This window comes from Mustela putorius, unplaced genomic scaffold (assembly GCF_011764305.1).
Source record: "Mustela putorius furo isolate JIRA1106 unplaced genomic scaffold, ASM1176430v1.1 tig00000738_pilon_pilon_pilon, whole genome shotgun sequence".
NCBI lineage: Eukaryota > Metazoa > Chordata > Mammalia > Carnivora > Mustelidae > Mustela > Mustela putorius.
Genome location: NW_025421463.1, coordinates 10141906 through 10169037, shown reverse-complemented (window position 1 = coordinate 10169037; position 27132 = coordinate 10141906). Strand labels below are relative to the sequence as shown.

Here is a 27132-nt window from a genome sequence, read left to right as displayed (position 1 = left end):
GACACTGCGCTCCTGTTGTTTCGGGGCCCCCCGACTGCTGGTGCTCAGTCACGGCAGCCCCAGGAAGCCCATACAGAGGCGGGAAGCCCTCGCCCAAAGCTGCGCCGGCCAGAGCTGCAAGTTACAAGAAACCGTGCTCTGCCAACACTTCTCCCTGCTGGGTCCCAGTCTCCCAGGGGCTGTGATCGGCTTTCCATAAAGACGATCTCTAAATCCGTGCCCGCAGTGGCCCCCTGGCACACGAAGGGGCCCTACGATGTGGATGGAGTTTTCCGAACTTCACCCTCCTCCCAGGGAACGGACCACGTCCCGCTGCAGAGAAGTCTCTGGATGGGAGTTGAGCAGCATCTGGGCAGGGCATCTGGGGGGTTTTGAGAGGAGGAGATGATCTGACAAGCAGCTGCCTACTACTCCGCCCATCTTTCAGCCGCAACGTTCCGTGACAAGCACCCGCAGACCGGAGGACGAACCACCCCAGCCACATTAAAACAATGATTAACACAGGAGTGAGAACAGTGACAGCCACTCGGCAAGGAGAGTCACGGGTTGGCTCATCACCTGCGCAGTTTAAAGATGAGCCTTGCATGTGAATGGTAAGTAGTTTCAGAAACCACAGTGGCCCTTGGGGGACTTGGGTCGAGCTGACTCCTAAAACCCCTCACCTGCAAACTCGGCTGCCTGAGACACAAAATACGGGGTGAGGAGATACTCTCATACACACACACCAGGCCGGGCACCGGCCACGTTCCAAGCCACGTGGTCCACCTGCTCCGAGGGACAGAGGACAGGAAACCAGCTCCAGCCACCGGCTGTTGGGCAAAGGGGAGACTCCTGGCCCAGGACAGCCTCCTTCCCTGCTCTCTAAAAAGTCCTAAAACTTGTTTCACAACCACAGTCCACCCTCTGGGAATTTCGGGGAAGTTGTCACTGGAACCAGAGCCGCAGTGGCAGCCGCGGGTAAGGAAGGGAAAGGTCCAGATCCCACTAGCCCATCCCAAGCGTTGCTAGCCAACCCACAACCAGTTCTCACCAGTACACGGCCCTCCCTCGACTCCCATTAACGGTTAAAGTATACCCAAACAACAAACGGAGTCAAACTCACGGCCCTGCAATGGCTGGTCTGCATTTGCGCAGGTGAATCTATTACTAATTTGTGTTTTAAACAAGGTCTATACAGCAACGTTATTTTTCAAAACTAACCCATTCACAAAACAGAAACAACCGATGCTGTTATGGGCTGAACTGTGCCCCCCACCCCCACCCCACCAAATTCATAGGGGGAAGGCTTAACCTCCGATTCCCCAGAGACTGGCTGTATTTGGGGACACAGCCTTTAAATGAGGTCACTAGGGTGGGCAGAGCCCTGATCTGATATGACTGGTGTCCTCACAGGAAGAGGAGATTGGGACAAGAGAGACACAGAGGGAACATGTGAAGACACAGGGAAACAACCATCGACAAGCCAAGAGAAGCCTCCAAAAAAACAACCTTGCTGAGACCCTGAACTTGGACTTTTAGCCTCTAGACCTGCAGGGCAATGAACGTGTTGTGTAAGCAACCCCCTCCGCCCCCACACCATCTGTGGTCCTTTGCTACGGCAGCCCCAGCAAAATGATGCACATGAAATTCTACATTTTCTCATTTCTTTTCTTTAATCACATAGCAATGCTCTTTAAAAAAAAAAAAAAAAATCACAAAATATACTACATCAGGGATATTTTTTTCTTTTTTTGACCATTTCCTTAAAAGTCTTGCAATTACCAAAGCAGGAAACAGAAGGTCCCACTAATGTCTCCGTGTCACTGGGCAGATGGGTATCAAAACAGTGCAAGTGCTGGCCGGTAGGGAGTATAAGGGAAGCCTACCCTGGAGAATAAAAGGGTTTAGAGAAGAGACTTGTGGTGGGTTTGACCGAACTTTTAAGATCTTCATGCTAATCTTCCCACAGAGCATCTGGAGGTTCCTGCTAGCCCAGCCTCCCCACTTTCTGAGCCATTCAAATAGGACTGATTGCTTCTCCCCTAACCCGTTCCAGGGCTGTGGTCTCCACCCCTCTAACCAGATCACGACCAAGACTTCCGCCACATCTACTGGGGAAGAGCCGCTCTCCCTCGGCTGCAATGGGGCGGTGGTTAGAATGTATGGTTGAGGACCAGCCTGCCTTCCCATGGGGTCACTGCTGGAGAACGAAGCCAGCACCCAAGACAGCAGAGCTGAGAGAAGACAGAGCAATGACTTCCTGAGTGGATCCAACACAGCCTGATGCTTTCCTCTTTTTTCATTACCTGAGCAGATAAAGTCCTTCCTTTTTTTTTTTTCACTAACATCAGTATGAACAGGGTTTCTATCATTTATGTCTCAAACAGTCCTCCCCGAGCCACTGAGGCACTCGGTATACATGGTCACGTCTCACTTCATGCACAGAAGTTTCATCAGAATGTGAACTGAGTTTACATTTGACTAACATCCATATAATTTCAAGGGTGCTTAATCGGGAGTGCCATGTATGAGCTCTAGGAGACACTGATGTCCCTGAAATTCTAGGGGGGGAAGAAATATTTAGGTGCATAAAGGTCCGTGGGAGAAACCAACTGAGAGACTGTCCACTCCAAACTTCAGTACTTAGCACAAGGATCCAGCTCGTTTTGAATTCTGAAATCTGAAAAATTTGCACCACCTTGCCTATTTTTAGGCTGACATCTGAAGTTTTCATCATAAACTCACTTCTAAGGACAGAATTCCCGGCATATTATAAACAGTAACACTTTAAAATAAAACTTTCACATCACATTTTTAAAACAGAACCTAACCATCTGAGACCCATCATTCATTTTAAATATTCAAGAGCAAGTTATGTTTTTGAGATCTGAAAAATGTATATCATTCCTTAGCATGAGGAAGGGGCCCAGATGTCCTGTTTCCAACCCCAAGTGTAAACAGGTGAGAGAGTGTGCAATGGGGTGCCTTGTGGCCGTGCCTGCATTAGCAGAAGGTTCCCACCCACCCATTTCCAACAGCTCCTCTCTTTGGGGCCCTCTGAAGGGTTTGGTACTCAAGAGCAGTGTCCCAGGGGAGACTGGTGCTAGGTAAGAGTTGCGCCTTCATAAACAAGGTGGGGTCGGGGGGAATGACTGGGAAAATGGAAGGAGGATCCGTGGACCTGGGAGGGATGGTCTCCGTCCAATCAATTTCAGAGGATCCCTATTTGAGACTGAAAATCTGAAAACCGGTTCCCTTAAAACCAGCCACACCTACATCCTCTGTGGAAAGGCTTCATTCCTGTATCCCCAGGGGTACGTACATACCAGTGTCAAGACACCTGGGCCGGTGGATTATGGGACAGAGATTAAGAGGGTATGTTCTACAGACCGAACTGGGTTCCAGTCTCTGGCTTTACACTTGGGCAAAACCCCCATCTCTGCACCTCAGTTTCCCCGTGGGTCAAACGAACTACGCAGCTGAGCAGGGTTAAAAGTCATCACGCGTGGAAAACGTGTCTCCTATTCACCAAAGAAGCACTCAATGGATATTTGCTACAATTGTTACCCTCATTATTGCTGCTACTATTATTTTAAATACTCTGTAGCACAGCTTGCTAAGGAAGAGTCCTCTACTATCCCACTGACCGGGTCGCATCTCCTTTTCCAGGCAGAGGGCCAATTCCAAAGAAGAGAAAAGAGCGAGGTGGACAGAAAGTTCTGGGGAAATGGCCCCAGGTGATGAGTGGGTTAGGGTTTGCCATGATGTTCAAGGTCTCTGCAAGCTTTCTGAGATCTCTCGACAGGGCTGGAAAGACAAAGCTTGTGGCCCCTTCCTCTGCTCCCCCGTCCCTGGGAGCCATCTGTCTCCTTATTCTGCCAAGCAGAAGCACCGTAAGTCCGAAAGTCCGGGTGAAGACCCCATAGTGATGGAGAGAGGATAAAAAGAAAGGGAAGCATTAAATAATAACACAATTACAATAGCTCATACTTACCGAGTGCCTTCAGTGTACGGCTGTCCTAAGCATTACACACACATTAACAGATTTAATCAGCTCAAAAATGCTGTTTCAATAGGAGCCATGGATAAATCCAAGCAGAACAAAAAGGGAAATCTCAATCCGGAAGAGCCAGAGAAAGCATCCCTTGGTGTGTATTAAGTCAGACCACCCCTGGAAGAGCAGCAGGGCTTCATGAACCATGAAACCAACGTCATGCCAAGTGCAAGTCTATAAAGTGTGGCTGGTGCCTGGATCTCACACACCCTCTGATAAGCCCGGGGTTCATCCATCACTCTTCCGTGATTTGCTAAGCAAACCTATTCGTGCAGCACAGTGTCTGGCTTACAACGGCAGTGTGATAAAAACCGAAACGGACCCCCAAGTACTAGAGGCAATCCTAAACATCCAAGAGAAACACGCCGGTTATCTGAAAAAGTGGCTCTGGGTGCTGGGGCTGAGTTTCTGTCCAAGTTCAGCCATCCTCCCAGACCTCCCCACCACGGATAATCTCTCAATCCACCCCAAACACCACTCTGCAATGGTTCTCCCGAGGACGTCCGATGGGTGTGAAGCCCAGTTAAACAGAAACCACGGTCAACGACTCCATCAGCACCGAGGGACCAACAGCACAGCCAGGAAGAATCCCCTTGAGGGAAAGGGATGACCTTCTCCGTCAGGGTTTAAAACGCCGAAGGTGAGAAGAAAGATGAGGCTGAAGATCCAAGAAAATGGGGAGAGCAGAGAAATGCAACGTTAAGGTGGCAGAGAGAAGAGGGTACGATGAGATGAAGGCACCACAGCGACATCCAAGAAGGACGAGACAAGGGAAGCCTCGGGGAGACAAAGGTTCTTCAAGCTCTGTCCCACCGAACTTCAACGCTGAGCCTGGAGGGTCCGGGGAAAGGCAGGTCTGGGTCTGGAGAGGTGGCAAGGGCCCCTTGTCCACTTTCATCTTCTCCACCTCTACCCGCACGTTGGTCACGCTGGTCACGGGCAAGGGGGCATGCACTCTTCAGGCGCGGGAATCCCTCAGAAGCTAATCCACGCCTATGTCCCAGCAGGAGACTGGAATCCGCCCCCCCCCCCAGTTCAGCAAGAAAGGGCTTGTATTATGCCTGGACAGCAAATGAAATCCCAAATAACCACCACTGCCACGGTACAGGGAGCAGACAGGCTGGTCCAGCGTGCGGTAAAACACCAAAGATTCCCCGCACCCACCCCCCGGGGCCATCCTAAGATGCTCTCTTCCGTGGAAGGGCTCGCGCGCTCTGGCCCGGCAGCCAGCCTGCAGCACCGAGTGTGCAACGCGAGGTGCAGGAGCAGAGGCCAGCACGGGGCCCAGGTGCAGTTCAGCGCCTGTATCGGAAAAACCCGGCAGGAAGGCTGCCGGAGCTGGGCCGTGCAGGAAAAACAGAGGCGTCCTAAGGCAGACAGAGGGAAAGAGCTTACCACGCAGGAGAGGTATGTGCACAGCATGGCAGGTTTGGGGGAAAATGACCAGTAAGAAAAAGAAAAAACAAAACACTGGAGGGTCGGCACTGAGGATGCGGCTGCTGACAAAGCCAGGAGCCAGTTCCTAACAAGCTTTATGTGTCCTGATAAGAAAGCTGGAAGTTTTCCAGGGGCCAAGTGTGAGCCACTGAGCGTAAACACACAGAACATTCTAGAAAAGCCCTTGTTCTTTAAAGATTAAAAATAAAGGCTCTCCTATCTGCAAGGGATCAGGCTAGCCTACTCGAAAACCTCAGTTATCCAGAATGGCTTCTGTAGCAGTTCTGAAAGGGGGGTACTGCCAGCTCCCAGCAAGGCCGTCCTCGGGCAGAGAAACACCACCAGCCCTGGCAAATTCAGCGCAGCTTCACTTTTACAGTATATCTGGAGCCCAGATGTCCAAGCTCTGGCCGTTTTGCTCTCAGCCCGCCGCAGGCACTCCGGGAACCACTCGTGAGGAAAAGAACTGTCTCTATCATGACCCTTACTGGGTGTCATCCAAGGCTAGGAAGGAGACTGTTCTGTAACCCTGGGCTCGTTGAAACAAACACCCCCCCCCCCATAAAAGCCCAAGCCCCATCCTCACGCCCAGCCTCACCAAGGGAAAGAGTGCTCTTTCAAGAACTGCTGGTACTTTCACAAGCAAACTTTATTCCAATGAAGCCGCTTTCCAGTGGGCAATGAAGATCATCTCAGATTTCTGTACCGAGGATGGGGGTCAGAGAAAAGTTCAGAAGCTCCCCTCAGCTTCCATCCTCACCGTACCCATTCTCGCCCAGCGGTCTTCACAGCTTCATGCGTGAACCAAGGAGCCTCTTCTACAGCCTCCGAGCTTCTACCTCTCCCCACTCCAGTCTGACCCCAATACTGCTATTAGGCTCATCTTCCTAAAACAGAGTTGTTGGTTTTTTTTTTGTTTTTTTGTTTTTTTTAAGATTTTGTTTATTTGAGATAGAGAGAGAGAGCACAAGTGATGGGGAAAGGCAGAGGGAGAGGGAGAAGTAGGCTCTCCACTGAGCAGGGAGCCTGACTCGGGGCTTGATCCCAGGACTCTGGGATCATGACCTGAGCCGAAGGCAGATGCTTCAGCGACAGAGCCACCCAGGAGCCCCTAAAACAGAGCTTTGAATACACCATCCTCCTGCTCAGAAGCTGCCCTGCCTCCCAAGAGCCCGCAGCCCCTAACCGAGCTTGCCAAGTTCATCTCCAACTTCCTGCCAACAGAAACCCACGCTGGTTATTCCTGTAACCCAGAAATACCTATTTGTCAACCTAACCCGGCCCCTCGACCTCCCTGTAATTCTTCTGTTCCAATTTTAACCATCCTGAGTCCAAAGACCCAACTCAAATCCTACCTCCACCGAGTTCATGCAGCTAGACTCCGGCCTCGGTCTTCCCATCCAGCCTCGATAATCCCCAGACATTCACGGCAGCGCAGCACGCCTTCTGCTCCTGTTCTAAACCGTTCGTTTGAGTCTTCTATTGTTGTTTAACTTAGAACACAATCTTTCAATCTCTCCAATGACGCTTCTTGAGGGCAAGGACAGCAGGCTTTCGAGTTCATCTAATGATTGATTACTTTAGGATTCCTAAGTGCTAGGAGTGTAACAAGACATACCCACAGGTACACGGAAGGGCAGACCTAGCCACGGTGCTTAAGAAGCTGACCCACAAGTAAGGGAATAAGAAACATGTCGGGACACTAACAACGTCAAGCTGTAGAGGAAAAGCAGAGTCTTCAAGGGCAATGCCTCCTCTCATGCTGTTCTTCCATCTCCTGTTCACTAAGACCCAGAGGGAACATTCTCTTCTTGGACTCCCTCAAGCAGAATGCCACCCAACACTGTGCCCACTGTCCTTCATTCGTGCCTTTATTAGCATCCACTGCCCTCACCGAGACAAAGCTACCAATGGTGGAAGGTGATCTCACCTCTGGTTTCCAATGTCAAGAGGAGACCTGCACACCGCGAGAGTTCAGTGAATGCTGCCTGAGTTGTGGTGGCTGAGTGGATGTAGAACAAGTGAAGGAAATGCCATGGAGGATATCCGGAGTGCCCGGGGCCTAGAGGCAGGAGAGATGCTGAGCGGACAGAGAAAGGAGGGAGGATGGAGGAGTCTGATCCAGTAAACGGAGAAGCAGCATCAGAACCAAGGAGGAAAACAAGGGACATTTTTAGGCAGCAGCCCATAGGCCAGCACTAGAGAAGACCTGCAGAGTCCTAGGGCAGATGATGAGTGTAGACCGTGGGGAAGCTAAGCTGACGGCCAGTGAAGATAGGTGGGGAAGCCAGGGCAAGGCCAGTACTGAGACAGCAGACTGAGCGGAGCCCTGGCCCCATGCTTCATGGCCGTGTGAGCCGGGCAAGACTCAGCTTCCACACCCGGCAAGTGGGAGAGTAAGAGCACCCACTGCCCAGCGTGCTGCAAGGCTGGCACGACACGAAATGATCCAATGGAAGAGAGCCAGGCACGGAGGAGGGGCTGAGGAACACACTTTTGGGCGTGGAACAGGCTGATGTAGAGCGACTGAGGGAAGGGACAGATACTTAGAAATCACACATGGGAGAGGGCACAGCCACGGGCCACATGGGGAGGTCGGGAAGCTCGGGTTCTGGTCCTGCCTCCTCTCCGGATCATTCTGTGCCTCCCTGAACACAGCAGCCACAGGTGTGAAAGGAAGGTGCTGGGCCAATGGGGTCCAAGGTCTCCTCCAGCCCTGGAGGGGTCTCCATACGACAGCTCTGCCCCTGTGGCAGAGAACATCACACATGTTAAAGCCCAGGGGGGAGGGATTCATGAAAACAGAGAAAGAACAGACACCAAGATGGTGGTGGAGAGGTCTCCCGGAGGAGACAGAGGGCACCAGCCTTCCCTAGCTTTCCCAAGCTCTCCTCCTCCTCCTCCTCCTCCCAGGGAGCCACACGCCCCAGCTCACCGCAGGTCACTCCACAATCACCCTCCCCAGCACTGGGAAGAGCATCAGCAACCATCCACGCTTTTCCAGGCCACCTGGCTTGTAGGTTTGACAGGCTGTAGGGCACGCCCATTTGTCTGGTGCCAGAAGAGTCCAAATCCCCACAAAGTGAGAGCAAAGGAAAGCCGCCAGGCCTGCGGGGACTGTACTCCCCTCTGCCTTGTTACAAAGCCATCAGCATTTGAACCACAACAGTGACCCCGAAGAGAATTCAGTTTGCTGACCTGAAATGTCCTTCTCATTTCTAAAATAACATCTTCCTGGAGCGGCCTCCAGTCTGTACGTCCGCGGGTGTTCACGCACCCTCCCTCTCCCAGCACCTCCCCTTCCCTCAAGAGGAGCATTGCAAACACTTGCTCCGTGTGGCCACACTCCTTATTTCGCGCAGACCTACTAAGCACAGGGCGCCGTGCCTGCAGGCAGCGGAAAAGCCCTATCGGGCTGATCACTCTGCCTGTGCACCTCCCTTGGCTCCGGAGACAACCAGGAAATGCCATTCCTCAGATGAGCGCTGACATCCATCAAAGAGGCTAGCATATTAAGGATCTAAGCAACTGTTCTGGAAACAAAAGGTGAGGGGAATGTTTCCTAGGAGCCACGGAAATGTTAACCTTATTCAATAATAAAATAGGTGACCGATGTATTCAAGGCAATCCCTAACCACACACAATCACACTGGAGAGCCCATGATTTCCAGCTGGGTTTAAATTAACAAACAAACAAACAAACAAAACAACAACAACAACAAAAACCAGGAAAAAAGAAATGCTCACATGTCTATGTTCTGTTGTAAATCCCTCTAAATTCTACCGCTTCTTCCGTGGAAAGATCAGCAAGCCCTTTCTTCCCGACTGGCCTTGGTACTTCAAACAAGGGCCACGTGAAGAGCAAACCTCTCCCAGTAGCCAGAGCTCCGTCTCCATCTGCTGCCCGTCCAAAGCGCAGCCCCATAATGCGAGGTGAGAGGCTAAAATAACTGGTGCTGTGGGCACTTTCCATTCCAGCCCCAGCCTGTGATTATCTACAACTCCAGGTTGCCCCAAATTACGTGTGGAGCCTCAAACGCCTTACATTTGATGTCACTCTTCGAACAAATTCTTTTCTGGAAACTTTCGTAAGAGATAAAGGAACAAAACCCCAAAAAGCCCTACATATCTCAGCTGCAGCGAAGGAAGAGCCAGCAGGCTCGCAAGATGCCGCACGTCTCCTCCGTTTATCCCGTCTCCTGTATACCTACGCGCAGAAGCCGATTAATTCCATGTCTCCGCAATTATGAAAGCTCAGAATCCTAGAAACTCTTACCTAATTTTTAAAAAAAATTTTTAAGGATTTTTAAACTGTATATGAGAAAGAAAGAGACAGAGAGCCAGAAAGCATGCAGGAGTGGTGGGGAAGGGCAGAGGGAGAGGGAGATGCGGACTCCCCGCTGAGCAGGGACCAGGAGAAGTGGGACCCAGATCCCAGGACACTGAGATCAGGAGCTGAGCCCAAGGCAGACGCTTAACCGACTGACACACCCAGGAGTCCCAATATCTAATTTCACTTTTTTTTTTTTAAAGATTTTTTTTTTTAAAGATTTTATTTATTCATTTGACAGAGATCACAAGTAGGCAGAGAGGCAGGCGTAGGGTGGGGGAGGAAGCAGGACCCCCGCTGAGCAGAGCCCAATGCGGGGCTCGATCCCAGGACCCTGAGATCATGACCTGAGCAAAGGCAGAGGCTTTAACCCACTGCGCCACTCAGGTGCCCCCCCAATTTCACTTTTTAAACCACTTCTGTTCTTGATATATTCTTAGAGGTAGAAACTCAGTAGGGGCAGTTTAGGAGCTCGGGAAGGTGAGGGCTATCCCCAGAAAGAAAAGCAGTTAAACAAGTAAATCTCCCTCCAAGTAATGGGGAAGTAAGGGAACACTAGGTACTGGCTAGTGGTTATGGAAGTTGATATAACTACCAGACTTCTTTCAGTAACACAGTTCCATATTAGGGTCCCTGGCAGGTGAATGTGGGGATTTATATGTTAAAACATTTAAAAAGTTTGTATTAAAAAATCCTAGGTTTCGGGTAATGGATAAGACTCCCAAAAGCATCCATCACGATTGTCTTAATCAAGTAATTTGAAATACAATAAAGGAACTAGCTATTAAATAGAGCCTTTTATGAATCCCTTCTGTAAAGTAAGAATCTTTTGTACCCCAATTACTTATCTTAAAGTGTTTGCCTTTAAAATCAGATTTGAGAAGCCAAATTCTGCTAAAATAGGGCACTCCTATACTTAGCATCAATATTGAAACACTAACGTCAAAAACAACAACAACCCTCATGTCTACATTACACTCACTTTCACTCTCCTCTTTCCAATAAGCACTGCCCTCTATAGCCAGGAGATCAATGCCTGAGTAGTGAGAACACTTCTTTCTAGAACACAAATGTGGAGGCATAAAATTAAATTGGTTTTCATTTTTCCCAACTTATGCATCTACACGATTGCTTTTCTGCACCCATTTTTTCTTCCAAACATCCCTCCCTCACACTCAACCAAGAACTTGCCTCCCAGGTAAACCACACTCCACCTCCCCTTTCCATGATAGAGTCCAGAGTTTGCAAAATCCCCAAGGGTCAACTAGAAACAATCAAAATTTTCAGCATTGCTTTTTATCACGACGTACTTAATTCTCAAGTAGTTCTCAAAGAACAAGTAACATCAAAAACAACTGGTTCTCATATTATTTATGAAGTTAGCAGGCAAGTCTAAATGCTTATGTGTGAATGGCCTAATATATCAGAGAGAGAGATCAGAGAATCTATAAGCAACACAGGAAAGACTTGTGCTTCTTTTCTTCAGCATTGTCTACCTGTGGTATTTTGTATTTCAAAGCAAAGTATACCTGTGAACTGGTCAGGCCTTTTCCCATTTCAGAGCTAGAAATCCTAAACAATGGGGGCTTTGCCACTAACTTAGGCAAACCCATTCCCTCTCTGGGCCCTAAATTCCTAGTTGCAAGGTACAGAGCTGATGTATAGACTCAATGCCTGAAGCCCAGAGAGGTCAAGCAGTATTCTAAAGTCACACAGCAAGTTAGCAGCAGATGATGCAATCTAGACCCAAATCTCCTGATTTTACTTAAACCACCCTGCCTCCCACTCAACGCAAGCAATGATACAGGCAAACAAACAAATATATTGTGCCCTGGGGCTCAGTGCTACAGATGATATTCTCCTTTCTCCCTAACATCCTTCAGCAGTTAGTGTCTCGTCTCTTCTCCACTATAGTTTTCTCACCCCACAACACACACACACACACACACACAGGCACGCACACACCCTCATCCTCATCATTCAACTCTTCCTTTTCCAACAGCAAAGAAAGTTTAGACTAGAAGTGAACTGATTCAAGTACGAGAACCTCGTTCTAGTACTAAACACGGCCATAACTCTGCCCAGAAGCCGATCTGACAAAATGGAATTTGTTCTCAGAGAGGACTTTTCCCCCATACTGTATCATTTGTCAAGTAACATTGTCATTTCTCCTACTGCAGCAGAATCACAGAATGAAAGCCCCAGATGGAATGCACATACACACCAGGGCGGACTTACGGTTGATAAGGGACCCTTTCTTTATTTGCATTCTAACCGTTTTTTTAGAGAACTGGCCAAGTGCTCAATGTAGAAGGATAAAGGACAAAAAAGAAAATTCCTTTCCCTGTTTTTATTAACAATGTGGGATAAGCAACTAGTGCTCTTGGATCTTGTCCAGAAACCATTCTTGTCATGGAGCATGAAGCCAGTCCCCAGCATGGAACCCTATTAAATGATCTCCCTTGGAACACCAGGCTTCCCCTCTCCCAGAACACTTTCCAGCCACCTTAACTAACGACTGTTCTCCATAAACAGTACATATTTTAAGGTTTCCATACTGTTCTTTCTACCTGGGTCCCCCTTCCTCACTACTCCTCCAGCAAACTCGAACTCATCCTTTGCGCAGACCCATACAACAGCACTTAGCTCGTGATGATGGTTCATTCCCCGGACTTCCGCCTCCCTGAACGAAATGTGAAACCCCTGTAGCCTCCATGCGGAGCGCGGCACCTGCCACGTAATAGATGTTCACTTATTATTTGTCGTGTTAAAAGGAGAAACGTCTTCTAAAATACATTTGCTTACGCTGTAACTTTACTGGCTGCTGCCTACTGCCCTCCAAGAGTCAAACGTGCTCAGAGCGGAAGGGAGGGGCCGGAGGACCTCTCAATGTCAAATATACGGGAGGAGAGCAGCAAAGCCTCAACACCAGTTGCTGCTCCTGTGAGCTGTCCATGTTGCTCAAGGGTGTCGGTGGCGGGGTGCCTGGAGCTCTCAGTCCCCTGGAACTTACTTAGCCCTCCCCAACCCGGACCTTGTGTGTTCCTTACTCTTCGAGAACTCTGGCTCAAAGACGCCTTCCATTATCCACAGACCCTAAAGAAGACCGGAATTCTGCCTCAACTCCTTACTCGCCCTCTGGCACCTGGCTTCCCTGGAATTTACAAAACTTCATTCATGCCTTAGGACCACAGTATATATCTTTTCCGAGACCAGTTTTCACTAGTTGATGCTCAATGGTAAATTTAATAGTATTTTCCTGCTCCAATCTCTTACCCCTTGGCTATACTGTGCCTATGAGAATCAATCTATAAAGCTTTAATAGCAGAAATAAAGCTTTATGCTGACCATTTTCCTTAGACCACAACAATAGTTCCCTTTAAAGTACCTAAATATGCACTACACATATGGGTAAAAGATCACCAATGTGTCTACCGGACCCCAGAGTTCAGGAAAATGTAATAACTCACGGAGGTTCACAGGTTCCAAACACTGAATCTAATTCCATATGCTGAGTTGGGGCTTTTAGAAAACTGTGAATCCTAAATCTGTGACATCTGCCTTTTCTGGTGCCAGTATTCTGAACAGGGCAATCTCTTCTTGGACTCTGGCTGCTCACCTCTGGAATCAGCTCTGATAAGATTTGGACACGTGGGTAAAGCCTGGGCAATGGGGCTTTGTTCCTCAGCAAAATAGAATTATCTTCCAGTTCTGCTGAAAGAAACCTAGGCGCTAACGATTTAATGCTGTTAAAAGTGCAGAGAGCCATCTGAGACAGAAGTGCATACCTGACCGTCAGAGGTTATATGTGCAAAAATACAAGGTATGTATTTTTAAAGGATGACAGTGAGAAATTTCAAGTTTGACAGAGTTGATTTTAGAGACCATTTAGAATGGATGATTTTATGTGATTTTTATGAAGACTCTAGGTGACATGCCATCCAACACCCCCCCCCTCCCCGCCGAAAAAGGGCAGTTCTGATTACAAACCTTCAAGGAACACAAAGTTAGCACAGTCTTATGCCCAAAGGACGGACTCTGCAGGAGGTTCTGTCTCCCAAAAATGTGTAACCCTCATATGCTCAGAACTTTGCAGTTAACCAGTCCTGACTTGTCCAAAAGACAATTTAGATGTGATCAGGCTCATCGTTCAAGCATTTCGAATCCACTCATTCATGCAAGCTTACATCAAGTACCAAAAAGTCAAGTTCGTGAACCCTAAAGATAAACCACAGCCTTTTGTAACATGGGTCCTTGTGTTTTTTTTCTTCCTTGGTGGTGGAATAGAAGACTAGTCCCCCTAGTGTCCTACCACTGTAGGTGGCTGAAGGATGGAGACACTCCTGCATTCTGCATCCACGTTAAATAAAGCACAGCTCAGGAACCCAGAACCCCAAGGAAACCTTCAGATCCCCCTCCCCCGCCCCCCCACCGCAATGAGATGGAAGCTTGCTGGGACCTAGGAGGACACCAGAAAATCTGACCTTTCATTTCCAAGGCCCTTACAGTTCTGGTTTAAAAGCCAATGTGATCTGCATTACCTCACACCAGAAAGTTAACCCACTAGCAAACACACTTCACTACATGAAGGAAAAGGACCCACACCTGTCAGTGGACGACTGCCCACTCCGGAGTGATCCAACATTTGCTTTGAAAAATCTCCCTCTCCCACTGGGCCGATTTGTTTCCTGTCCTTGCTGCTACTTGAAAACCCACTAACGTCTAAATCTTGACGACTTCTGCCTCTCTGTTTCAATTAGTTTTCTTCCTGGTATAGAATTAACAGGGCCAGCCTCGATAAATGTGTGCTCTCCTCAAACAATTTTCACTGAAGTAAAACACTCTTGAAATATAAAGGTACACTAAGATGTGTGAAACCTTAAAGCCAGGTTTTGTTGTTGTGTTTAATCCCCAGTGAGGACGCATGCCTGTGAGTAATTCATTCATGCCACCCATTTGTGAGAGATGCAAAAAGAAAACACCACTTATTCCTTTCCCAATTTAGAACCTTCCCTTAAGTCTACCAAAGCTGACTCCTGGGGAGGGAAGACAAGAGAGGTAAAGAGAAAAATGAGCCTGAAGTGATTGCATCCACAGAGTGAATAAGCACTTTGGGTTTCCACCTGTGTCGGAGAGGGACCAACCTGCATTTAGGGGAGGTGACCACCCCACCTGCTGCCTCACATCATCCCCCACCCCACCCCCCACCAAGAAGGAAGCAGAAGCCTGAGTGCTCTCTTGGGGAACTTACATAAGACCCTGTAAAACTTCCTGTGACATTCACGGAAAATAGAAACTGCTATTTTGCTCCCTCAGGAGATCATTGTAATGGACTGAGTGACAAAATTCACGGATTCAGAGTTCAACAGAAACCTGCTCAACCGAGGTACATCAGCTCAGGGACAAGAAAAATCCATCCCCATTAAACAGGGTCACCGGGGGGATGGATTCAATGTAGAAGAGACAATCTGTTCCCTCCTAAGTGACCCATTTAAAATCAGATTGTTCCAGGGAAATCTCACAGGTTTAATAAATTTCAAACTGGCAAGGACAGCCTTGTAGGACTGAGGTTCCTTAAAAAGGGAAATGTTAAAGAAGGTAATAAAGCAATAAACAAAATAACTTAAAGATGCAGGAACTTAGCGGAGTCAGCCACTGCACCCTTCGGCGGCGAACGCCTGGATCGCTATACAGGGATCACTCATCTAAGCAGCTTCGTCTAACAGGACGGCCACTCTGCTTAGGTTCCCTCTCTACAGACAGCGCTGCCACCCAAACACTCTGTCCTACAGAGTAAGTAGAAAGCTCTGACCGCTCACCCTAAATCGCCTTGACTCTCTACCACAAGGAGCAAAGAAAACTTCTTCACAGCATCACACCAGGAAAGGCAGGTGAGGATAACCCAAGAGGGACAGCGGAAAAACACAGCAGGTCTCCCAAAACACAGGTGCCCATAACTCACAAACTGCGAGGACCGGGGTGGGGGGTGGGGGTCGGGGGGGGGGCGGCGATGCGAGATGAGGGCACACCATCTCCCGCTGTTGACGGGAAACTCGTCCTTGTTAACAGCCTCTGTGCCTAGGAGGGGGGCAGTCCCTGGGAAGGGTCCGGGGGACATCAGAGCCTTCTGGACTTCCCTCCGGCCTGTCCAGGGCTCCTGACCCAGGAGCTGGGGTTGTGCCCTCACAGAGGGTACCAGCTACAGGTTCGGAGAACTTGTCCCGCGCCGCTCACCAGGGCGCCCCCCGCGGAGGCTCTCAAGCACCCCCGGGCTCTTACCTTGGCCGTGACTGCCGCCAAACACAGGAAGACCGCGGAGGAGCTGGGTGGCGCGGCGGCACAGCCGCCGCCTCCTACAAGGCGCAGGGGGTCCGGGTCGGGGTCGGGGTCCCAGCAGGCGCTGCCCTAGTTCAAGCGGCGGTGCCAAGCGCAGACTTCGGGGCGGTCCCCGGCTCCAAACGCTGCGAGGAGGGTCCGGGCCGCTCAAGCTGAGCACTGTCCCTTCTTCCTCTCCCTCCGGCGCCACTGCCTGGAACTGATCCCTGCCCCAAGGACTCTTCCGAGCCGGGGGCGCCCCGCATGGGCAGGGGCCTGCGTCCGCCACGGGCTGGGTCCGGGAAGGGGGCGCTGAGGAGAGACGCCGGGCGGCCGCCTGGGCCGGCTCCACCTCCCGCGCTCCCCGCCGCTTCGCCCCTTCAGGGCAGGGCCTGCCCGTTCCCGGCCCCGCGAGGCAAGAGCGGCCGCGCCCCCAGCTTCGGGCGCCCGGTCTCCGCTCGGCGGCGGGGCAGCAGCGGTCCGACCGGGCCGGACGCCGAGCGAGGCGGTAGAGAGGCTGCAGCCGGCCGCGGCGCCCCCTCCCCCCGGGCCTGCGCCGCCCGCCCGCCCGCGGCTCCGCGGGAAGAAGGCGCTGGAGAGGGCCTCGCCCCGGCCTGGGGCGCGGGGCCGGGGGCGCGGGGGCCGGGGGAGGCGCCCCGGGAAGGTCACCGGAGCGGAGGCGGGGCGCAGAGCGGTGGGTGCGGGGAGCCGAGGCGGGCGGCCCCGCTGCCGCCGGGAGCGCTCGCCGGCCTCGGCCGCCGCCGCCTCCGAGACGCGCCGGCTTCCCCGAGCGCCCGGCGCTCGGAGCTGGGCGGCTGCTGCAGCCGCCGCCGGCAGCCGGGCGCCGCTGGCCGGAGCCGGCGCGCGATCCCCGCCTCCCGCGCCCGGTCAGGCGGGGGCTGCCGCGCGGGGGCCGGCAAGGGGGGCAGCGGGCGGGCGGGCGCTGGGGTCCGGGCTCCGGGCTGGCCCCGCCGCCGCGTGCCCAGAGCGCCGGGCTCGCTCAGCAGCTGCAGTGACTGTGTGTCTGTGTCATGTCTGTGCAGCTGGGGGGGACCGCGAGCCCGGGTCGGGCTCCGGGCGGGGGCGGGGCCAGCGCGCGCCTCGGTGCCCGCCCCCACCCCGTGACGGCGCAGCCGGCCAATGGCAGACGCCGCAGCCGCACGGACTTAGAGGCCTCCCCCGCCTGGGCTCCGCCTCCTCGCGCGAGGCTCCTCCCTTCCACTTCTCTGGCTGGCTCGCACGCGGGTGGAAGCAACACCCGGAGCCGGGATCCCGGCCGGGGTCCGGATGAAAGCGTGCAAGCTGGGAGCTCCCCGCCCTTCTCCCCCCCACCCCGGCCGCTCCCGGCCGCCTCGGGCTTGGCCAGCCTCGCGGAAAGAGGGGGAAGGGAAGAGGGACGGGTCCGCAGCTGCCGCTGTCGAGACGCCGGCAGGCTCGCAGGGCCGTGCAGCCTGTCCACTCCCCCATGTACAAAACCGCCGTCGTGGGAAGTAGGAAGTTTCCCCGCCTCCACTTCTACTCGGGTTCGCCGCTTCTTTCCGAGGTGGGCAGGGTATGGGGAAGCCTGAGGCTGCGAGGAGCCACGATGAAGGGCTTTGACAGCATTATTTGCGGCTCTGTATCCAAGAATCCGGTCCAAGGCTCCCGGTTCTTTCGGGAAAACTGCATTTCTTTGCCACCACCACCACCCCCCCACCCCGCCCCGCGCGCGCGCGCGCGCACACACACACACACACACACACACACACACACACCCCTGCACGCACAACACGCCCCTCCCCGTTCTGATTTCATTCTTGCTCTTCTTCCTGGCACACGAGCCCCGCGCGCGACATCCCATTGAATGGACTTCCAGCCTCCCAAGCCCTAAAGCCGAGAGTGGGGCGCCGAGAGTCCTCTGAAGCTATAGAAGCTACGGAAAGAGTGGGTGAAATCGGCTGGGCAAGGGGGGCGGGGGTGTGACCGTGGAATGGAAGGAGGAGGCCTGGAGAGAAAAACCCAAAGGAGGGGAGAACAGGCCGGGAGAGGAGGAGGACACAGAAGGATGGGCAACTCTGACTGGGAGACCGGAGCTCCGGCGCGGGATCCAGCTCCCGTGTTTTTCCTCAGCTCGTCCCAGGGCTTCTGGGGTCCCCTTCCCCCCCACCCCACCCCGGGTCCCCACCCCTCCCCGGCCAGACGGGCACCGGGTCCCAGCCTCGCCTCCGCGCGCTTCTCTCTCTCGGCCCTAGGGCTTAGATGAGGCAAAGGGAGGCCCACCTTACTCTTGGAAGGGGCAGGGAGACGATGCAACAGCCCAGAGAAAGTGCGAGGAGGGGAGGTAGGGTGCTGCATAATGAAAGGGCGCCGAGCTAGGGCTGCGGTTCAGACCACACTCCCCAGAGGTCAGGCTGGGGGACCAAGGGTTTCGGAGGTTTGGTCCCCCACTCCGCTTGGGACCTGGCTCCCGCCAAGTAACCCCGCTCTCCGCCTTCAGCTCGACCCAACCGGGACCCTTCCGCCATACCCTACTTCCCTCCAGCCTCTTTAGGCAACGACCCCCCGCCCCAGTGCCCCACCCCCACTCCTCGTGCACCACCGCCGGGTCTCCCCCAGCTCCGGAGCGCTGTTTACCTAATCGCAGCCACAGACTGAGCAGAGGAGAATGCAAAAAGAAGGTAGCAGTTACACAGCGGCGTCCCCGGCGAAGAAGTAAAAAACGTTTGCCCTGGAGCTTCAGGATAAGTTCGCTGTGAAGCTGGGGTCCTGCTGCCTTATCTCCGCGGGGATGAGTCTCATCCTTCACGTTTGCAGGGATAGGAGATCGTATCTGGTTTTGATGTCACTACCGAGTCGGAGAAGAACGTTGTATGATAAAATATAATCTAATATCCTAGAGACCATTCAAGTGTCAAAGTTTAATGCCAATCCTTTTAGCTCGAACGCTGCTCCGTTCTCCCTCTGACGTGCAGCTCTGTTCTAGAACGCACTGAAAACAAGGGGATCATTTTTTATTTTTTGCGGGTCGACTGTCCATCCTACTCTTCCTCCTCCCCTACTCCAACCCCCGCCCTGGAACCGGGTAAAGTTAAAGCAAGAATTTGGGCTTGCTTTTTATTCATTGCTTTGCTTCAACTTCATTAGGGGTGTAAAATGCATTATTACAACACATTAGCATATTAATAATGGTAACGTGACTGAGGAAGCGGAGGGAGACCTGAAATTTACAAGCAAAGGAGAAATAATGAAATCATATAAAAAAATAAACTAAAAGATAAGCCTTAGTAAAGAAACATCTCCATTATAATTACCCAAGTGTAGTGCATTGTCTAGATTGGATTTTAGAAAGAAAAATATGACCATTGAGAGGGAGCAATATTCACTGTGGTCAATAAGATACATTGAAGACATATTTCATTATTAGAGGATCTCATAAAAATTACTTGCATCAGTCAAAAGTCACCTTAAATGCATAAAGCTTTGCATTATCAGTTCAGTATTGCAGTGTTTTGAACTCAGTGGCATATCTAATGTTCTAAATGATAGGAATGTTGTTAGAGTGAACTCTTCCACAAACGAGCCCTTCTGTTAGTTAATATCATATGAAGCCCCAAATAAAAAGTATCCCTTTGCCCCACCAATGGGATGGATATGTGTGTGTGTGTGTGTGTGTGTGTGTGTAGCCTAAGGTAAGATGTACTTACCTATGAATTATAGCCCTCTGACACAAACCAGGTTATAAATGTCTTAAAAGGATTTCAGCTATGACATAATATAGTATGAAGAATGCAGAATAAAATATGTTAAGGTGATATATCTGTTATTTCTAAAGATTGTGCAATGCTTTTGTTAAAGACTGAAAAAATACTGAGCCCTCTAAACCAACCTCTTCACACAGTTATTGCACGTGTCATAGGAGAAATTCAGAAAGGTCTTTTTTTTTAGGTCCAGGAGACCTAATCCTTAAAGAAAACAAAACAAAACAAAAACAAAAAACAAACAAAAAAACCTGTCTTAAAATAGCCACTAGGGGGCCCTAAAGGCATCTCAAAGAGGAAGTCGGGAAACCTGCTCTCACCACCGCTTTTCCCAGTCTCATTTTCTGTGAACCTCAAGGAACTGGAATGGAGTAAGAACATGATGCAAATTCCGGAGGCAGATTGGGCTTTACGTTTTAAAATACCAGAGTCCCCCCACCCCCCACCCAGCATATAAAATAAAATAATAAAATAAAATATTTTTAAAATTAGAAAATAAAAGGCCGGAGTCCCCTTTTCCCAATTCTTGTCTTGCCTCCAAAAAATCATAATAATAATAAAGAATATTATGCTTACCCAGAGGAAGGTGGCCTGATACTCTTACAATCTTAAAGTCAAGTCAACTCAATTACTTTTACTGTTCCAAATAGAACCTCCTTTCTAAGATTTCACAGCTGTTTTCTGAATGTTTTGAACGTTGTTCAGGTGCTACATAGGCAAAGCAAAGAATCCTCACGGGGGCGATCGGAAAACTACACAGCCTCTAACACAGGGCGCCTGCCGGCCAACTTAGGGGAAGTCAAGTCAGACATGGGGAATCAGCTCTAGAGCAGGGTTTGGGGGGCCTGGCAGGCCAAGTACTAATTCTTTGATGCTGGGTTCCAGTGAAATGGTGGTGGGAGGAAGGAATGGTTTTGGGAAAGGGTTATAGCAGCTGAGGCAGAGGGGCAGGGTGTGGGAGAATTGGGGGACTTACTGTGGGGGACACTTAACAGCCAGTATGGAAGGAGTTCAATATTTTATTTTATTTTATTTTAAAGATTTTATTTATTTATTTGACAGACAGAGATCACAAGTAGACCGGGGGTGGGGCAGGGGGGTGCAGGCGGCAGGCTCCCTGCTGAGCAGAGAGCGGGGCTCAGGGCTCAATCCCAGGACCCCAGGATCTTGACCTGAGCCAAAGGCAGAGGCTTAACCCACTGAGCCACCCAGGCACCCCAGGAGTTCAATATTTTAAATAGTAATGTTATATTTGTAGAAACAACTGAACATCAGGTCTGATTGTACTTAAAGTTGCTCAGATTGTTTTGCAGACTTCAGTATCTAGCAAACAAATTTTCAAGGTTTCAGAAGCCTTAGCAATCACATGATTTTCCCACATCTTATCAGTAAATAAGGTTATGATGTCCTCTGAAGGGTCAAGAATCAAACAGCATTCAGGTTGCACAGATAGAGAGCAGGCTAGTTACCCTTCAACCAATGCTGGAGAAATATCCGCAAAAGATGTTCTATCCAGACGCATTTCAAGTGAAAATGGAAGTGCGTGGTGTGAAATGTCCCTCTGTCATTCAGGCCAATCACCAAAAGATATTTCTGAGCAAAATAAAATGCCTCCATCAGATCTAAGCAGGAAACAAGCCACTTGCTAGCTGAAGAATTAAAGAACATTATAAAAGCCACTGAATTAACACTAATGAAAATTTGATTTGAACATAATTTAACTAAAAGCAAAGCAAGTCTAGAATTGAGACGTGAGATGAGGACTAGGGATAAAGTCTTTCTTAGAGGAATGAAAAATAGTTTATGTTCCTATCATCATGTTCATTAAGAGGCAACATCCAGGTATTCTCAAAATAGCATTATTAACTTCCGGCAGACTTGCCACCGCAAACCTCAGAGCCAGCTAATTAGAATAAATTTGGCTGTAGATAGAGAATCCCATTGTTTTTAGAAGAAAGGTTTTATTCACTTCCTGGATGTGAAAGCCCATCAGAGTAAAAACCTTGTCAGGTACATAGCTCCCTGATCACCTTATGATGAAGTGCTTAACTGGGAAGGCCTTGTGGAGACAGAAAGAGAAAATCAGTGCTGAAGAGGTCAATGTAAAGGTCAGAGTGAGCTTTTATCCTGAGGTCCTGCCGTCTAGGAAGAAAAAGAGACCTCAAGTTAGTGGGCCAAAAGACCCAAGGCAAAAAAAAGGAACAAAAATTATATTATATATAACATATATTTTTTTTTCAAGCATTGGTAAAGGGCATCAAAGTATTGAAATAAAAAATGATGAAATATACTTTTTTTGAATTTTTAGGCCCAAACAACCCCCACAAAAACCCTGTTTAAATGGCAGTCACAGTTGTGTGGGTAAATTTTCTCAGTTCTGTTTTCCCAGCTCCCCACTCCCCCGCCCCCAATCTAAGAGACCCATAGAGCAGGACATCTCAAACCTCAGTGTGCATACCTACGACCTGGGAATCTTCTTAAAATGCAGATACAGATTCTGTAGGTCTGGGGCAGAGTGTGAGATGCTGATTTTCTAACAAATTCCTGTCCAGGGACCACACTTCGAGTAGCCAGGATGTAAAAGACATTTGTCGGTAACAACAATATCCCATCCTCTCATTCCTATTCCCAAGACTATGATGCTAGTAGGGTTCCCCAGAAAGTAAACACTGAGACAAAGATTTGGGAGCAAGACACTTATTTGGAAGTTGATTCCAAGAAACCCAGTGAAGATGTGAGGGAATGAAACGAGAAAGGGCAAGAGGCCAATAAGGGTAAATTAATAAGTGGTCATGGGTGCTTAGTTGTGATGACATTCAGAGAAGGTGTAGAATAGCACTGTCCAAAAGACCTGTATGATGGTAGAGCTATATGTTTGAACTGTCCAATATTGTAGCCACTAGTGGCTATTGTTTACTTGAAATGAGGCTGGTCTGACTTAGGAAATGAATTTTTAATTTTATTTAGTGTTAATTGATTTAAATGTAAATAGCCCCATGTGGTTTTTAGCTCCTGCGTTGGACAGCAGAGATTAGAACATAACTCAGGATTGTCCCAGTAAGGGTAGGAAAACCTAGAGAAGTAATTATCCATCAAAACCCTTCATCTGTTGAGCATTGCTCCTGGGAATCGGTCAGTCCTAGCCTTCTACCATGCTCCCATGACCAGAGAATATCCACAGCAAAGAAATGTAGGTGCTTAAGATAGGAAACCTTTAGCGTATGGAAACTGTCCATCAAAGATGGAGATGATCACCCAGGTGGGCCTAGGGGATATGAGCAAGGCCCTGACATTGGCTAAAAGAATTCAGATTTTATTTTGAACCTGACCTATCCCCAGTTCCAACAGTAGACATGAAGGGCCAAAGCTAATCAATGTATTCCATATCCTGATCACCATCATTGATTCAAGGCTGAGTACACAGCCTAGGCTGGTCCAATCAAGTCGACTCTCAGGACTTTCATCTGGGATGCTGGACTCCTAAGTGTTCTGTCACCTCTGGCCTGTGAGGTCTACTGATACAAACTTTAGGATGACTGCGACCTTTTGGCTGCCGCAACACATAAAAGGACACTGAGAACAGCAACGCACAGAGAGAGAAAAAAAATCAATCTGTATCAATTAGGATTGCTTTGGACAGCAAGTAACAAAATACCCAGGTAGTAAGACTTTAAGTAATAATATCTCATAATGAGAAATCTCAAAGTAGACAGGTCCATGTTTGATACAGCAGCTCCATGATTTCATCAAGGTCCTAAGATCTTTCTCTCTAGTCTGCTATTCTGCCATTTTCCTTGTTGGCTTTACATGTTTCCTCGTGGTCACAGAATGGCTATAGTTGCCCTAAACACCATGTTCTCAAACCAGCATCCAGAGTAATAAGAAGAAGGCAAAAAATATTTTGTCTTTTATTAGGTTTCTCCCTTAGGATTGACTTGGGCTAGTCATGATTCCCCTTTTGGGGATGGAACACTGTTGGGTTTGTTAGCGAAGAAGGGGAAGACGTGACTCTTAGGTACCAACTAATAGGGCCTTCTCTAGGAGCAACCCTGACATATCCCATGAATTCCTCATTTACATGAGCCAATAAGTTCACCTATTGTGCAAGTTTTTGTTGTGGTTTCTCTTTCTTGCATCCAAAAACATCCTAACCAATATAGGTAAAGGGCTTGCTGCTCAAACACTCAGACTTATCAATTCTCATCCTCCCTGTTCCTGGATGTGACAACAGCTGATCCTACAAGGATACAAGGAGCCCCCTCTCTTCCAGAGTGAAATTTCTTTTGGAAATCATTTGCTATTTGATGCTTTGTGTGAACTGACCTAGAACCTGCAGGTCTCACACTGTCTCCATCTGTCACATGTGGTTAATCTGCCCACCTACAACTTCCCTTTGCACAAGGATCTATTTATCATTCCAACCTCCTGCAGGGTCTGGAGTGAAGACCCAGCCTCTTCGGCTAGCACTTTCACCATCTTCACCCCTACCCCAGAGTTTCTGCCAGCATTTTTATCATGGGAGCTAGAGCCTGCCTTTAGAACCTTCGCTTTGACCTTGACAGATCTGCATTTCGGCAAGAACCTGACTTGAGAATTGACCATGGCTGAAAGTTCCTATAACAGCCCCATTCTTCCCCATGGCAACTGGACCTTTCACTTTTATCTCTGTAGGTTTGGGTTTGAATATGCTGGAGTCACAGAACCAGTGGGTTTGAATTGATGACCTCTGTTTGGACGGGGCAACTCACGGTGACCCAGTAAAACTCCCAAACCCAGGGCTCTCATGGGTCTCTCTCATGGCCAAATAGGGCATGTCTGGAAGCCAGACAAGAGCTGTTTCTGTTAGTGTTTTGCCCAGTCCTGCTAGAAAGTCAAGGATTTCTCAACTTAAAACCATAGTTTTAAAAATTACTTGCTTAAGAAGATTAAAAATGTAATTAGTGTTTAGAATCATGTGCCCCATGGTTTATTGGGTAGCTACTATGCATACAGTACTACTCTGCTATGCACTCAGTGAGGTGGGCATAGTGGGGAGAGCAAGCAGAAGGAACAATGGATGTGTTCCTGCGTTTGAGAATCTCCAAATCTAATTCAGGGGACAAAGCATTCACTGTGAAGGGCCAAATGACTCTGCAAAAATGAGATAAATCCAAAGAGATGTCCTTGAGTATTCTTGAAAGCTCCAGTGAGGACAAGCAGTGCTATGAATCTGGATGAGAGAGATCACCACACTCTCTCTGGCCTCTGGAAGACTTCTAAAAGCAGGAGGTTCTTATTGGACATTGAAGCCTTGGCAAGATTTGACCGTCTACAGAGGGAATGAGTTCCAAGCTGTGAGAAACAACAAAGATGTTAAATAGAAGGTGTGATGGGTTAAGCTGACACAATTATTTGAGAGATCAGAGCCTGGAAAGCTAATTTGGGTCTAGAATTTATTTAACAAATAGTGTCTGAATCCCTGCTGTGTGTCAGTTACCATGCTGACCACTGAGGATTTTAATACAAATAAAGACAGGTCTTAACTCTCTTAGTGGCTCATAGCCAAGTGGAAGGAGGAAAGAAAAATATTAAAAGGTGATGAGTTAAATTCTTAACTTTGACTTACTTCATCCACGGTTTATCCTCAGTCACTAACTTGTTCATCGCCCCCTTGGAGCATCTTCAAATGCTTCATCTGAACTGTTCCTTATTACCTTAGCTCAGACCTTTAACTTTCACCTGGAATATTGCAAAACCCACACAACTATCTGCAACTTCCTTAAACTAGCCTTTCCCCATCCCTACATTTCTTACATGTAAGTAAGAAATCTGAGCATATTTCTTACTTACATTTACTATTGTCTTATTTATTCTAGTTCCTTACCCAAAATATTTGTAATTCTAGTTGGACTCCCCTCTGTGGGGATCTGGGATACCAACCACAGACTGGGGTTTACGGAGTATCCACAAAACTCCACGGACTCCAAGGGAAAACCCAAAGTCCAGAGCATCCCTTGAAATTGTCAAACGAAGTAGATCAATCCTGAAAGATCAATCCGTTTCAGTAGAGAGGAAGAAACCTGGGACAATGCAGAAGATTTGAATGATGCTTTGCCATGGATTTGCAATCCGCTTAGCACTGTTCAAAACACTTTTGTGCATTAGCTCATTTAGTTCTACTAAGCCTTCTAAGGTAATTACAGTTATTATCATCCTTGTGACCATGTTGCAGATGAGATCATGAGGACAAAAGAAATCAGATAACTTACAAGGTTCACACAGTAACAGTAAGACTGGATTCCAGACACAGGCAGCTTATTTCTAGAGCCTGAACTCTTAACCAGCATACCATATTGCATCTGCAAAGTGTGAGCACTAGGAAAAATTAAGGAGGTCATAGCACAGGCTAAGGGATGAACGTGGGGACACATTTCTGAGCCACTAGAACAAAGCTGCAGGGGCCTTTTAAAGGTTGCTCATAACCCTGGCTAAGGGCTGGGGAGGAAGTGGACAAAGGTGCATGTTAATTTCCTGTATCTGCCTGTATGTATCACTGAATAGCGATGCCATCCACCCTCTCCTGGTTTTTAACCCCTGATTATTTATATATGCCTTCTGAGAAGGCTACCCTGCTCCGTCCTCCCTGGCATTGACCCACATTTCCATATACTCAGTTCTGCTCTCTACTGCCTCATTGTAGACTTTAATTTTTCTATTTGTACTTCATTTTTTATTCTCCTTACAATTTTTATTTATATCACCTGTCTCCCTTTTAATTTCATTTTCTTTGTCTTGACATCTTGGCCTTCCTGCTCTAGTTTTATAGATGTTAAGCAGATTCTAAAGCACTACTTTATTTCCTATAGTAAATCATCTTGAGAGAATCCTTCTTTCCTTAGGTCTTCAGGATGTTCTTCCCGTTCTCTGATTCTGCAGTGTTTCTCACTGGCTTCCTATGGTGGTTGTTTCCTGCTCATTATCCTCAAGTAAGAACAAATCCATCGAGCCCGTGTTTACCAATACACTGGTGATGGATTCCCCTTAGCTCAATGCTCAGGGTGGTGGTTTTGAACTGTTTTCCGGATCCACAGCTGGACAGAGATTGATACGCACAAACAATTCCTGACCCAATGTCTCCCTGCCCCGTCCATCCCACAGCCAAGTTGCGTCTTATGTGGCTTGCTTATCTGAGGACGCATCTCCTCTCTCCCTGCCACCTGGCTCTCTGATACTCAAAACTAGCATTCCCGATTCTTCCCCTTGCAGAGCTTCCCTATCCTGCTTTGCTTGTGAGGCAAACC

The 27132-nt window shown here is 49.0% G+C and overlaps 1 protein-coding gene across 1 annotated transcript in view; it reads right to left on the bottom strand.

Annotated features, from left to right (window-relative positions):
• The window catches only part of LARGE1 (LARGE xylosyl- and glucuronyltransferase 1), a 521107-nt gene extending 504473 nt beyond the window's left edge, over positions 1-16634 (bottom strand). Inside the window, exon 1 of the mRNA XM_004743092.3 lies at positions 16080-16634. The gene's annotated coding sequence lies outside the window, so the exon portion shown is untranslated. The remainder of the gene's footprint in view (positions 1-16079) is intronic.
• Between the last annotated feature and the right edge of the window lie 10498 nt (positions 16635-27132).